Consider the following 15354-nt stretch of genomic DNA (forward strand, 5'->3'; position numbering starts at 1 on the left):
ATGTGTTGCATTAGCCATCCCTGGACACGTGTTTCGAGGTAGTTGCCTCTCGTCAGCAGGGAGCAGGTCAGTGTAAAGGGGTGCCGCGTGGACTGCCAAAATGTAATTAAAACAGGTGAAGTACCTCTCATGGCGCGCAGGTGCAGGTCCAAGGCTCGTCAGCCCGTTGGCTCAAGGGAGCCGTAATAAATGAATCAAAAGTTGGTCGCACTCTGCTCGTCACACCAGCAAGTTGCCCCAAGGAACTGTGGTGAATGTAGTGGTGACGGCGAGTACGCCTATGCCACGATGTATGTAGAAAAGTATGTGTTGCATTAGCCATCCCTGGACACGTGTTTCGAGGTAGTTGCCTCTCGTCAGCAGGGAGCAGGTCAGTGTAAAGGGGTGCCGCGTGGACTGCCAAAATGTAATTAAAACAGGTGAAGTACCTCTCATGGCGCGCAGGTGCAGGTCCAAGGCTCGTCAGCCCGTTGGCTCAAGGGAGCCGTAATAAATGAATCAAAAGTTGGTCGCACTCTGCTCGTCACACCAGCAAGTTTCCCCAAGGAACTGTGGTGAATGTAGTGGTGACGGCGAGTACGCCTATGCCACGATGTATGTAGAAAAGTATGTGTTGCATTAGCCATCCCTGGACACGTGTTTCGAGGTAGTTGCCTCTCGTCAGCAGGGAGCAGGTCAGTGTAAAGGGGTGCCGCGTGGACTGCCAAAATGTAATTAAAACAGGTGAAGTACCTCTCATGGCGCGCAGGTGCACTCTAAGCTGTGTTTGACCAAGGACCTCGTATTCAACAATATGCATTTGAATACTTGAGTCTCACTGCCAGCTACCCCTGTCCTCTTGTCTTTTCTTGTGCATGTGGGCAGATCTAAAATCCTGGGTAAGGGATTTTACAATTGGGACAGACTCCTGGGAGACTAGCCGGTTGTGCATCACCCATAATGCAGGTGCAATGCCTGGCTCTGGCTGCCCCCTTTAGCTTTAACAGGGTTGATCTATCATATATAAGAATAGGGGACTTAGCTAACCCGTGACTATCAGGAGCTCTGGCACTGAGCGCGGGCCAAGCACGGACGGGCACAGACAGCTTGCCTTAGGCGCACCCACTGCATGCACGTGCCAGCCTGGCAATTTATGTTCGAGTCAGGGAAAGCCTAGTCCGCTGACCGACGTTCCCCCTAAGATGGCGAACAGTCTCTCGGTTCCGAGTCGGTTTCCCTCTGGTTCCAGCCCCTGGGAGGTGAATACGGTAAAATAACAAGTATTTAAAATCAATTTAAACTCTATTTTTAAAATTATCATACAATTGTGCAAACAGCGTTATCATGTGCAAGATCGCAAAGTGCAAGAACAAACATCCTCCGTACTTCTCCCGGCTCAAGCATCAGGAGATCTAGTGCTGTGAGCTCGTGCCAGCCTGGCAATTTATGTTCGAGTCAGGGAAAGCCTAGTCCACTGGCCACCATTCCCCCTAAGATGGCGGCCCCGCCCGGCTCTCGGTTCAGAGTGGGTTTCCCTCTGGTTCCAGCCCCTGAGAGGTGAATGCGTTAAAATAACAAGTATTTAAAATCAATTAAAACTCTATTTTTAAAATAACCATACAATTGTGCAAACAGTGTTAGCATGTGCAAGATCGCAAAGTGCAAGAACAACCTTCCTCCATACTTCTCCCGGCTCAAGCCTCAGGAGATCTAGGTCCAATTATAAGTCCTGTTGAAATGTCCCTCAACACAGCTTCGTTGAATACACAACTCTGTGGCCCCCAACATCATAGGGTGGTGCGTCTCTTACGGCTGGGCTGCCGCGTAAAAATCAAAGTTCATAGTTCCCCAGTAAGCATAGACGCACTTGGACATTTAGAAAGCGACAAGCCTTTTAATAGGTGAAACCAGAGCTTGCATGCCAATACAAAATTACAGCGTTCAAGTCATCTTCACCTGACACGTTTCAGTGCTTTCTGCCCTTTCCTCAGAGGCTCGACAATCTTGTGCTGTGCTGACACCACCCCATTTAAATCAAACTTCTCACCCTCCAATGGGCTGCTTGATTGAGCACACAATGATTTCTGGGTCCTGTAGTGCAGTCAGTAATGTTATACCCAAATGGGTGAACACAAATCCTGCTGTTGACAGATTCAAGCAAAAACAACAATTGATGGACAGAATGCAGAACAATGTCATACATTCACCCCAGTACAGAGATCTGGGCCTAAATCCATCGTTTTTTTGCTCACCATGCCATTCCAGTTTGAACCCAGCCATATGCAAATAAGTCTTGACCCTGTGCCCCATGGGAACAGTCCAGCCCGAACTGCTAAGCCAGGTCCTCCCTGGACTGGAAACAAGCATCCTAGGACCGGTTTCGGGCTTTCAGCCCTCATCAGCCAGGATAGCCTGATTCCAGTGGCATGGAGAGCAAGGGACTCACGTCTGAGCATACCCTTCCCACTCGAGGTGACAAATGCAAAAACAACAATTGATGGACAGAATGCAGAACAATGTCATACATTCACCCCAGTACAGAGATCTGGGCCTAAATCCATCGTTTTTTTGCTCACCATGCCATTCCAGTTTGAACCCAGCCATATGCAAATCAGTCTTGACCCTGTGCCCCATGGGAACAGTCCTGCCCGAACTGCTAAGCCAGGTCCTCCCTGGACTGGAAACAAGCATCCTAGGACCGGTTTCGGGCTTTCAGCCCTCGTCAGCCAGGATAGCCTGATTCCAGTGGCATGGAGAGCAAGGGACTCACGTCTGAGCATACCCTTCCCACTCGGGGTGACAAATGCAAAAACAACAATTGATGGACAGAATGCAGAACAATGTCATACATTCACCCCAGTACAGAGATCTGGGCCTAAATCCATCGTTTTTTTGCTCACCATGCCATTCCAGTTTGAACCCAGCCATATGCAAATCAGTCTTGACCCTGTGCCCCATGGGAACAGTCCAGCCCGAACTGCTAAGCCAGGTCCTCATGGGGCGGGAAACAAGCATCCTAGGACCGGTTTCGGGCTTTCAGCCCTCGTCAGCCAGGATAGCCTGATTCCAGTGGCATGGAGAGCAAGGGACTCACGTCTGAGCATACCCTTCCCACTCGGGGTGACAAATGCAAAAACAACAATTGATGGACAGAATGCAGAACAATGTCATACATTCACCCCAGTACAGAGATCTGGGGTAAAATCCATCGTTTTTTTGCTCACCATGCCATTCCAGTTTGAACCCAGCCATATGCAAATCAGTCTTGACCCTGTTCCCCATGGGAACAGTCCAGCCCGAACTGCTAAGCCAGGTCCTCCCTGGACTGGAAACAAGCATCCTAGGACCGGTTTCGGGCTTTCAGCCCTCGTCAGCCAGGATAGCCTGATTCCAGTGGCATGGAGAGCAAGGGACTCACGTCTGAGCATACCCTTCCCACTCAGGGTGACAAATGCAAAAACAACAATTGATGGACAGAATGCAGAACAATGTCATACATTCACCCCAGTACAGAGATCTGGGCCTAAATCCATCGTTTTTTTGCTCACCATGCCATTCCAGTTTGAACCCAGCCATATGCAAATCAGTCTTGACCCTGTGCCCCATGGGAACAGTCCAGCCCGAACTGCTAAGCCAGGTCCTCCCTGGACTGGAAACAAGCATCCTAGGACCGGTTTCGGGCTTTCAGCCCTCGTCAGCCAGGATAGCCTGATTCCAGTGGCATGGAGAGCAAGGGACTCACGTCTGAGCATACCCTTCCCACTCGGGGTGACAAATGCAAAAACAACAATTGATGGACAGAATGCAGCACAATGTCATACATTCACCCCAGTACAGAGATCTGGGCCTAAATCCATTGTTTTTTTGCTCACCATGCCATTCCAGTTTGAACCCAGCCATATGCAAATCAGTCTTGACCCTGTGCCCCATGGAAACAGTCCAGCCCGAACTGCTAAGCCAGGTCCTCCCTGGACTGGAAACAAGCATCCTAGGACCGGTTTCGGGCTTTCAGCCCTCGTCAGCCAGGATAGCCTGATTCCAGTGGCATGGAGAGCAAGGGACTCACGTCTGAGCATACCCTTCCCACTCGGGGTAACAAATGCAAAAACAACAATTGATGGACAGAATGCAGAACAATGTCATACATTCACCCCAGTACAGAGCTCTGGGCCTAAATCCATCGTTTTTTTGCTCACCATGCCATTCCAGTTTGAACCCAGCCATATGCAAATCAGTCTTGACCCTGTGCCCCATGGGAACAGTCCAGCCCGAACTGCTAAGCCAGGTCCTCCCTGGACTGGAAACAAGCATCCTAGGACCGGTTTCGGGCTTTCAGCCCTCGTCAGCCAGGATAGCCTGATTCCAGTGGCATGGAGAGCAAGGGACTCACGTCTGAGCATACCCTTCCCACTCGGGGTGACAAATGCAAAAACAACAATTGATGGACAGAATGCAGAACAATGTCATACATTCACCCCAGTACAGAGATCTGGGCCTAAATCCATCGTTTTTTTGCTCACCATGCCATTCCAGTTTGAACCCAGCCATATGCAAATCAGTCTTGACCCTGTGCCCCATGGGAACAGTCCAGCCCGAACTGCTAAGCAAGGTCCTCCCTGGACTGGAAACAAGCATCCTAGGACCGGTTTCAGGCTTTCAGCCCTCGTCAGCCAGGATAGCCTGATTCCAGTGGCATGGAGAGCAAGGGACTCACGTCTGAGCATACCCTTCCCACTCGGGGTGACAAATGCAAAAACAACAATTGATGGACAGAATGCAGCACAATGTCATACATTCACCCCAGTACAGAGATCTGGGCCTAAATCCATCGTTTTTTTGCTCACCATGCCATTCCAGTTTGAACCCAGCCATATGCAAATCAGTCTTGACCCTGTGCCCCATGGGAACAGTCCAGCCCGAACTGCTAAGCCAGGTCCTCCCTGGACTGGAAACAAGCATCCTAGGACCGGTTTCGGGCTTTCAGCCCTCGTCAGCCAGGATAGCCTGATTCCAGTGGCATGGAGAGCAAGGGACTCACGTCTGAGCATACCCTTCCCACTCGGGGTGACAAATGCAAAAACAACAATTGATGGACAGAATGCAGAACAATGTCATACATTCACCCCAGTACAGAGATCTGGGCCTAAATCCATCGTTTTTTTGCTCACCATGCCATTCCAGTTTGAACCCAGCCATATGCAAATCAGTCTTGACCCTGTGCCCCATGGGAACAGTCCAGCCCGAACTGCTAAGCCAGGTCCTCCCTGGACTGGAAACAAGCATCCTAGGACCGGTTTCGGGCTTTCAGCCCTCGTCAGCCAGGATAGCCTGATTCCAGTGGCATGGAGAGCAAGGGACTCACGTCTGAGCATACCCTTCCCACTCGGGGTGACAAATGCAAAAACAACAATTGATGGACAGAATGCAGCACAATGTCATACATTCACCCCAGTACAGAGATCTGGGCCTAAATCCATCGTTTTTTTGCTCACCATGCCATTCCAGTTTGAACCCAGCCATATGCAAATCAGTCTTGACCCTGTGCCCCATGGGAACAGTCCAGCGCGAACTGCTAAGCCAGGTCCTCCCTGGACTGGAAACAAGCATCCTAGGACCGGTTTCGGGCTTTCAGCCCTCGTCAGCCAGGATAGCCTGATTCCAGTGGCATGGAGAGCAAGGGACTCACGTCTGAGCATACCCTTCCCACTCGGGGTGACAAATGCAAAAACAACAATTGATGGACAGAATGCAGAACAATGTCATACATTCACCCCAGTACAGAGATCTGGGCCTAAATCCATCGTTTTTTTGTTCACCATGCCATTCCAGTTTGAACCCAGCCATATGCAAATCAGTCTTGACCCTGTGCCCCATGGGAACAGTCCAGCCCGAACTGCTAAGCCAGGTCCTCCCTGGACTGGAAACAAGCATCCTAGGACCGGTTTCGGGCTTTCAGCCCTCGTCAGCCACGATAGCCTGATTCCAGTGGCATGGAGAGCAAGGGACTCACGTCTGACTGGGGGAGAATGTCTGCATTGTCAGCATTCCGTCCATCATTTGTTTGTTGTAACGCTTTCGCCCTAAGTGGGATGGGTATTCCCAGACGTGGGACAAAATGCTCACTACGCCACTGGAGTCAAGCTATCCTTGCTGATGACGGCTGATAGCCAGAAACCGGTCCTAGGATGCTTGATTCCGGTCCAGGGAAGACATGGCTTGGCAGTTCGGGCTGGACTGTTCCCATGAGGCACAGGGTCAAGACTGATTTGCATATGGCCATGTCTGAACTGGGGTGGTGTAGTGGGCAAAAGAACGATGGATTTAACCCAGATCTCTTGACTGGGGGAGAATGTCTGCATTGTCAGCATTCCGTCCATCATTTGTTTGTTGTAACGCTTTCGCCCTAAGTGGGATGGGTATTCCCAGACGTGGGACCCATGCTCACTACGCCACTGGAGTCAAGCTATCCTTGCTGATGACGGCTGATAGCCAGAAACCGGTCCTAGGATGCTTGATTCCGGTCCAGGGAAGACATGGCTTGGCAGTTCGGGCTGGACTGTTCCCATGAGGCACAGGGTCAAGACTGATTTGCATATGGCCATGTCTGAACTGGGGTGGCGTAGTGGGCAAAAGAACGATGGATTTAACCCAGATCTCTTGACTGGGGGAGAATGTCTGCATTGTCAGCATTCCGTCCATCATTTGTTTGTTGTAACGCTTTCGCCCTAAGTGGGATGGGTATTCCCAGACGTGGGACCCATGCTCACTACGCCACTGGAGTCAAGCTATCCTTGCTGATGACGGCTGATAGCCAGAAACCGGTCCTAGGATGCTTGATTCCGGTCCAGGGAAGACATGGCTTGGCAGTTCGGGCTGGACTGTTCCCATGAGGCACAGGGTCAAGACTGATTTGCATATGGCCATGTCTGAACTGGGGTGGCGTAGTGGGCAAAAGAACAATTGATTTAACCCAGATCTCTTGACTGGGGGAGAATGTCTGCATTGTCAGCATTCCGTCCATCATTTGTTTGTTGTAACGCTTTCGCCCTAAGTGGGATGGGTATTCCCAGACGTGGGACCCATGCTCACTACGCCACTGGAGTCAAGCTATCCTTGCTGATGACGGCTGATAGCCAGAAACCGGTCCTAGGATGCTTGATTCCGGTCCAGGGAAGACATGGCTTGGCAGTTCGGGCTGGACTGTTCCCATGCGGCACAGGGTCAAGACTGATTTGCATATGGCCATGTCTGAACTGGGGTGGCGTAGTGGGCAAAAGAACGATGGATTTAACCCAGATCTCTTGACTGGGGGAGAATGTCTGCATTGTCAGCATTCCGTCCATCATTTGTTTGTTGTAACGCTTTCGCCCTAAGTGGGATGGGTATTCCCAGACGTGGGACCCATGCTCACTACGCCACTGGAGTCAAGCTATCTTTGCTGATGACGGCTGATAGCCAGAAACCGGTCCTAGGATGCTTGATTCCGGTCCAGGGAAGACATGGCTTGGCAGTTGGGGCTGGACTGTTCCCATGAGGCACAGGGTCAAGACTGATTTGCATATGGCCATGTCTGAACTGGGGTGGCGTAGTGGGCAAAAGAACGATGGATTTAACCCAGATCTCTTGACTGGGGGAGAATGTCTGCATTGTCAGCATTCCGTCCATCATTTGTTTGTTGTAACGCTTTCGCCCTAAGTGGGATGGGTATTCCCAGACGTGGGACCCATGCTCACTACGCCACTGGAGTCAAGCTATCCTTGCTGATGATGGCTGATAGCCAGAAACCGGTCCTAGGATGCTTGATTCCGGTCCAGGGAAGACATGGCTTGGCAGTTCGGGCTGGACTGTTTCCATGAGGCACAGGGTCAAGACTGATTTGCATATGGCCATGTCTGAACTGGGGTGGCATAGTGGGCAAAAGAACGATGGATTTAACCCAGATCTCTTGACTGGGGGAGAATGTCTGCATTGTCAGCATTCCGTCCATCATTTGTTTGTTGTAACGCTTTCGCCCTAAGTGAGATGGGTATTCCCAGACGTGGGACCCATGCTCACTACGCCACTGGAGTCAAGCTATCCTTGCTGATGACGGCTGATAGCCAGAAACCGGTCCTAGGATGCTTGATTCCGGTCCAGGGAAGACATGGCTTGGCAGTTCAGGCTGGACTGTTCCCATGAGGCACAGGGTCAAGACTGATTTGCATATGGCCATGTCTGAACTGGGGTGGTTTAGTGGGCAAAAGAACGATGGATTTAACCCAGATCTCTTGACTGGGGGAGAATGTCTGCATTGTCAGCATTCCATCCATCATTTGTTTGTTGTAACGCTTTCGCCCTAAGTGGGATGGGTATTCCCAGACGTGGGACCCATGCTCACTACGCCACTGGAGTCAAGCTATCCTTGCTGATGACGGCTGATAGCCAGAAACCGGTCCTAGGATGCTTGACTCCGGTCCAGGGAAGACATGGCTTAGCAGTTCGGGCTGGACTGTTCCCATGAGGCACAGGGTCAAGACTGATTTGCATATGGCCATGTCTGAACTGGGGTGGCATAGTGGGCAAAAGAACGATGGATTTAACCCAGATCTCTTGACTGGGGGAGAATGTCTGCATTGTCAGCATTCTGTCCATCATTTGTTTGTTGTAACGCTTTTGCCCTAAGTGGGATGGGTATTCCCAGACGTGGGACCCATGCTCACTACGCCACTGGAGTCAAACTATCCTTGCTGATGACGGCTGATAGCCAGAAACCGGTCCTAGGATGCTTGATTCAGGTCCAGGGAAGACATGGCTTGGCAGTTCGGGCTGGACTGTTCCCATGAGGCACAGGGTCAAGACTGATTTGCATACGGCCATGTCTGAACTGGGGTGGCGTAGTGGGCAAAAGAACGATGGATTTAACCCAAATCTCTTGACTGGGGGAGAATGTCTGCATTGTCAGCATTCCGTCCATCATTTGTTTGTTGTAACGCTTTCGCCCTAAGTGGGATGGGTATTCCCAGACGTGGGACCCATGCTCACTACGCCACTGGAGTCAAACTATCCTTGCTGATGATGGCTGATAGCCAGAAACCGGTCCTAGGATGCTTGATTCCAGTCCAGGGAAGACATGGCTTGGCAGTTCGGGCTGGACTGTTCCCATGAGGCACAGGGTCAAGACTGATTTGCATATGGCCATGTCTGAACTGGGGTGGCGTAGTGGGCAAAAGAACGATGGATTTAACCCAGATCTCTTGACTGGGGGAGAATGTCTGCATTGTCAGCATTCCGTCCATCATTTGTTTGTTGTAAGGCTTTCGCCCTAAGTGGGATGGGTATTCCCAGACGTGGGACCCATGCTCACTACGCCACTGGAGTCAAGCTATCCTTGCTGATGACGGCTGATAGCCAGAAACCGGTCCTAGGATGCTTGATTCCGGTCCAGGGAAGACATGGCTTGGCAGTTCGGGCTAGACTGTTCCCATGAGGCACAGGGTCAAGACTGATTTGCATAAGGCCATGTCTGAACTGGGGTGGCATAGTGGGCAAAAGAACGATGGATTTAACCCAGATCTCTTGACTGGGGGAGAATGTCTGCATTGTCAGCATTCTGTCCATCATTTGTTTGTTGTAACGCTTTTGCCCTAAGTGGGATGGGTATTCCCAGACGTGGGACCCATGCTCACTACGCCACTGGAGTCAAGCTATCCTTGCTGATGACGGCAGATAGCCAGAATCCGGTCCTAGGATGCTTGATTCTGGTCCAGGGAAGACATGGCTTGGCAGTTCGGGCTGGACTGTTCCCATGAGGCACAGGGTCAAGACTGATTTGCATATGGCCATGTCTGAACTGGGGTGGCGTAGTGGGCAAAAGAACGATGGATTTAACCCAGATCTCTTGACTGGGGGAGAATGTCTGCATTGTCAGCATTCCGTCCATCATTTGTTTGTTGTAACGCTTTCGCCCTAAGTGGGATGGGTATTCCCAGACGTGGGACCCATGCTCACTACGCCACTGGAGTCAAGCTATCCTTGCTGATGACGGCTGATAGCCAGAAACCGGTCCTAGGATGCTTGATTCCGGTCCAGGGAAGACATGGCTTGGCAGTTCGGGCTGGACTGTTCCCATGAGGCACAGGGTCAAGACTGATTTGCATATGGCCATGTCTGAACTGGGGTGGCGTAGTGGGCAAAAGAACGATGGATTTAACCCAGATCTCTTGACTGGGGGAGAATGTCTGCATTGTCAGAATTCCGTCCATCATTTGTTTGTTGTAACGCTTTCGCCCTAAGTGGGATGGGTATTCCCAAACGTGGGACCCATGCTCACTACGCCACTGGAGTCAAGCTATCCTTGCTGATGACGGCTGATAGCCAGAAACCGGTCCTAGGATGCTTGATTCTGGTCCAGGGAAGACATGGCTTGGCAGTTCGGGCTGGACTGTTCCCATGCGGCACAGGGTCAAGACTGATTTGCATATGGCCATGTCTGAACTGGGGTGGCGTAGTGGGCAAAAGAACGATGGATTTAACCCAGATCTCTTGACTGGGGGAGAATGTCTGCATTGTCAGCATTCCGTCCATCATTTGTTTGTTGTAACGCTTTCGCCCTAAGTGGGATGGGTATTCCCAGACGTGGGACCCATGCTCACTACGCCACTGGAGTCAAGCTATCTTTGCTGATGAAGGCTGATAGCCAGAAACCGGTCCTAGGATGCTTGATTCCGGTCCAGGGAAGACATGGCTTGGCAGTTGGGGCTGGACTGTTCCCATGAGGCACAGGGTCAAGACTGATTTGCATATGGCCATGTCTGAACTGGGGTGGCGTAGTGGGCAAAAGAACGATGGATTTAACCCAGATCTCTTGACTGGGGGAGAATGTCTGCATTGTCAGCATTCCGTCCATCATTTGTTTGTTGTAACGCTTTCGCCCTAAGTGGGATGGGTATTCCCAGACGTGGGACCCATGCTCACTACGCCACTGGAGTCAAGCTATCCTTGCTGATGATGGCTGATAGCCAGAAACCGGTCCTAGGATGCTTGATTCCGGTCCAGGGAAGACATGGCTTGGCAGTTCGGGCTGGACTGTTTCCATGAGGCACAGGGTCAAGACTGATTTGCATATGGCCATGTCTGAACTGGGGTGGCATAGTGGGCAAAAGAACGATGGATTTAACCCAGATCTCTTGACTGGGGGAGAATGTCTGCATTGTCAGCATTCCGTCCATCATTTGTTTGTTGTAAGGCTTTCGCCCTAAGTGGGATGGGTATTCCCAGACGTGGGACCCATGCTCACTACGCCACTGGAGTCAAGCTATCCTTGCTGATGACGGCTGATAGCCAGAAACCGGTCCTAGGAGGCTTGATTCCGGTCCAGGGAAGACATGGCTTGGCAGTTCGGGCTAGACTGTTCCCATGAGGCACAGGGTCAAGACTGATTTGCATAAGGCCATGTCTGAACTGGGGTGGCATAGTGGGCAAAAGAACGATGGATTTAACCCAGATCTCTTGACTGGGGGAGAATGTCTGCATTGTCAGCATTCTGTCCATCATTTGTTTGTTGTAACGCTTTTGCCCTAAGTGGGATGGGTATTCCCAGACGTGGGACCCATGCTCACTACGCCACTGGAGTCAAGCTATCCTTGCTGATGACGGCAGATAGCCAGAATACGGTCCTAGGATGCTTGATTCTGGTCCAGGGAAGACATGGCTTGGCAGTTCGGGCTGGACTGTTCCCATGAGGCACAGGGTCAAGACTGATTTGCATATGGCCATGTCTGAACTGGGGTGGCGTAGTGGGCAAAAGAACGATGGATTTAACCCAGATCTCTTGACTGGGGGAGAATGTCTGCATTGTCAGCATTCCGTCCATCATTTGTTTGTTGTAACGCTTTCGCCCTAAGTGGGATGGGTATTCCCAGACGTGGGACCCATGCTCACTACGCCACTGGAGTCAAGCTATCCTTGCTGATGACGGCTGATAGCCAGAAACCGGTCCTAGGATGCTTGATTCTGGTCCAGGGAAGACATGGCTTGGCAGTTCGGGCTGGACTGTTCCCATGAGGCACAGGGTCAAGACTGATTTGCATATGGCCATGTCTGAACTGGGGTGGCGTAGTGGGCAAAAGAACGATGGATTTAACCCAGATCTCTTGACTGGGGGAGAATGTCTGCATTGTCAGAATTCCGTCCATCATTTGTTTGTTGTAACGCTTTCGCCCTAAGTGGGATGGGTATTCCCAAACGTGGGACCCATGCTCACTACGCCACTGGAGTCAAGCTATCCTTGCTGATGACGGCTGATAGCCAGAAACCGGTCCTAGGATGCTTGATTCCGGTCCAGGGAAGACATGGCTTGGCAGTTCGGGCTGGACTGTTCCCATGCGGCACAGGGTCAAGACTGATTTGCATATGGCCATGTCTGAACTGGGGTGGCATAGTGGGCAAAAGAACGATGGATTTAACCCAGATCTCTTGACTGGGGGAGAATGTCTGCATTGTCAGCATTCCGTCCATCATTTGTTTGTTGTAACGCTTTCGCCCTAAGTGGGATGGGTATTCCCAGACGTGGGACCCATGCTCACTACGCCACTGGAGTCAAGCTATCTTTGCTGATGACAGCTGATAGCCAGAAACCGGTCCTAGGATGCTTGATTCCGGTCCAGGGAAGACATGGCTTGGCAGTTGGGGCTGGACTGTTCCCATGAGGCACAGGGTCAAGACTGATTTGCATATGGCTTGTCTGAACTGGGGTGGCGTAGTGGGCAAAAGAACGATGGATTTAACCCAGATCTCTTGACTGGGGGAGAATGTCTGCATTGTCAGCATTCCGTCCATCATTTGTTTGTTGTAACGCTTTCGCCCTAAGTGGGATGGGTATTCCCAGACGTGGGACCCATGCTCACTACGCCACTGGAGTCAAGCTATCCTTGCTGATGATGGCTGATAGCCAGAAACCGGTCCTAGGATGCTTGATTCCGGTCCAGGGAAGACATGGCTTGGCAGTTCGGGCTGGACTGTTTCCATGAGGCACAGGGTCAAGACTGATTTGCATATGGCCATGTCTGAACTGGGGTGGCATAGTGGGCAAAAGAACGATGGATTTAACCCAGATCTCTTGACTGGGGGAGAATGTCTGCATTGTCAGCATTCCGTCCATCATTTGTTTGTTGTAACGCTTTCGCCCTAAGTGAGATGGGTATTCCCAGACGTGGGACCCATGCTCACTACGCCACTGGAGTCAAGCTATCCTTGCTGATGACGGCTGATAGCCAGAAACCGGTCCTAGGATGCTTGATTCCGGTCCAGGGAAGACATGGCTTGGCAGTTCAGGCTGGACTGTTCCCATGAGGCACAGGGTCAAGACTGATTTGCATATGGCCATGTCTGAACTGGGGTGGTGTAGTGGGCAAAAGAACGATGGATTTAACCCAGATCTCTTGACTGGGGGAGAATGTCTGCATTGTCAGCATTCCATCCATCATTTGTTTGTTGTAACGCTTTCGCCCTAAGTGGGATGGGTATTCCCAGACGTGGGACCCATGCTCACTACGCCACTGGAGTCAAGCTATCCTTGCTGATGACGGCTGATAGCCAGAAACCGGTCCTAGGATGCTTGACTCCGGTCCAGGGAAGACATGGCTTGGCAGTTCGGGCTGGACTGTTCCCATGAGGCACAGGGTCAAGACTGATTTGCATATGGCCATGTCTGAACTGGGGTGGCATAGTGGGCAAAAGAACGATGGATTTAACCCAGATCTCTTGACTGGGGGAGAATGTCTGCATTGTCAGCATTCTGTCCATCATTTGTTTGTTGTAACGCTTTTGCCCTAAGTGGGATGGGTATTCCCAGACATGGGACCCATGCTCACTACGCCACTGGAGTCAAACTATCCTTGCTGATGACGGCTGATAGCCAGAAACCGGTCCTAGGATGCTTGATTCCGGTCCAGGGAAGACATGGCTTGGCAGTTCGGGCTGGACTGTTCCCATGAGGCACAGGGTCAAGACTGATTTGCATATGGCCATGTCTGAACTGGGGTGGCGTAGTGGGCAAAAGAACAATAGATTTAACCCAGATCTCTTGACTAGGGGAGAATGTCTGCATTGTCAGCATTCCGTCCATCATTTGTTTGTTGTAACGCTTTCGCCCTAAATGGGATGGGTATTCCAAGACGTGGGACCCATGCTCACTACGCCACTGGAGTCAAGCTATCCTTGATGATGACGGCTGATAGCCAGAAACCGGTCCTAGGATGCTTGATTCCGGTCCAGGGAAGACATGGCTTGGCAGTTCGGGCTGGACTGTTCCCATGAGGCACAGGGTCAAGACTGATTTGCATATGGCCATGTCTGAACTGGGGTGGCGTAGTGGGCAAAAGAATGATGGATTTAACCCAGATCTCTTGACTGGGGGAGAATGTCTGCATTGTCAGCATTCCGTCCATCATTTGTTTGTTGTAACGCTTTCGCCCTAAGTGGGATGGGTATTCCCAGACGTGGGACCCATGCTCACTACGCCACTGGAGTCAAGCTATCCTTGCTGATGACGGCTGATAGCCAGAAACCGGTCCTAGGATGCTTGATTCCGGTCCAGGGAAGACATGGCTTGGCAGTTCGGGCTGGACTGTTCCCATGAGGCACAGGGTCAAGACTGATTTGCATATGGCCATGTCTGAACTGGGGTGGCGTAGTGGGCAAAAGAACGATGGATTTAACCCAAATCTCTTGACTGGGGGAGAATGTCTGCATTGTCAGCATTCCGTCCATCATTTGTTTGTTGTAACGCTTTCGCCCTAAGTGGGATGGGTATTCCCAGACGTGGGACCCATGCTCACTACGCCACTGGAGTCAAACTATCCTTGCTGATGATGGCTGATAGCCAGAAACCGGTCCTAGGATGCTTGATTCCAGTCCAGGGAAGACATGGCTTGGCAGTTCGGGCTGGACTGTTCCCATGAGGCACAGGGTCAAGACTGATTTGCATATGGCCATGTCTGAACTGGGGTGGCGTAGTGGGCAAAAGAACGATGGATTTAACCCAGATCTCTTGACTGGGGGAGAATGTCTGCATTGTCAGCATTCCGTCCATCATTTGTTTGTTGTAACGCTTTCGCCCTAAGTGGGATGGGTATTCCCAGACGTGGGACCCATGCTCACTACGCCACTGGAGTCAAGCTATCCTTGCTGATGACGGCTGATAGCCAGAAACCGGTCCTAGGATGCTTGATTCCGGTCCAGGGAAGACATGGCTTGGCAGTTCGGGCTAGACTGTTCCCATGAGGCACAGGGTCAAGACTGATTTGCATAAGGCCATGTCTGAACTGGGGTGGCATAGTGGGCAAAAGAACGATGGATTTAACCCAGATCTCTTGACTGGGGGAGAATGTCTGCATT

The sequence above is a fragment of the Triturus cristatus genome, chromosome 1_2 (assembly GCF_964204655.1).
Source record: "Triturus cristatus chromosome 1_2, aTriCri1.1, whole genome shotgun sequence".
NCBI lineage: Eukaryota > Metazoa > Chordata > Amphibia > Caudata > Salamandridae > Triturus > Triturus cristatus.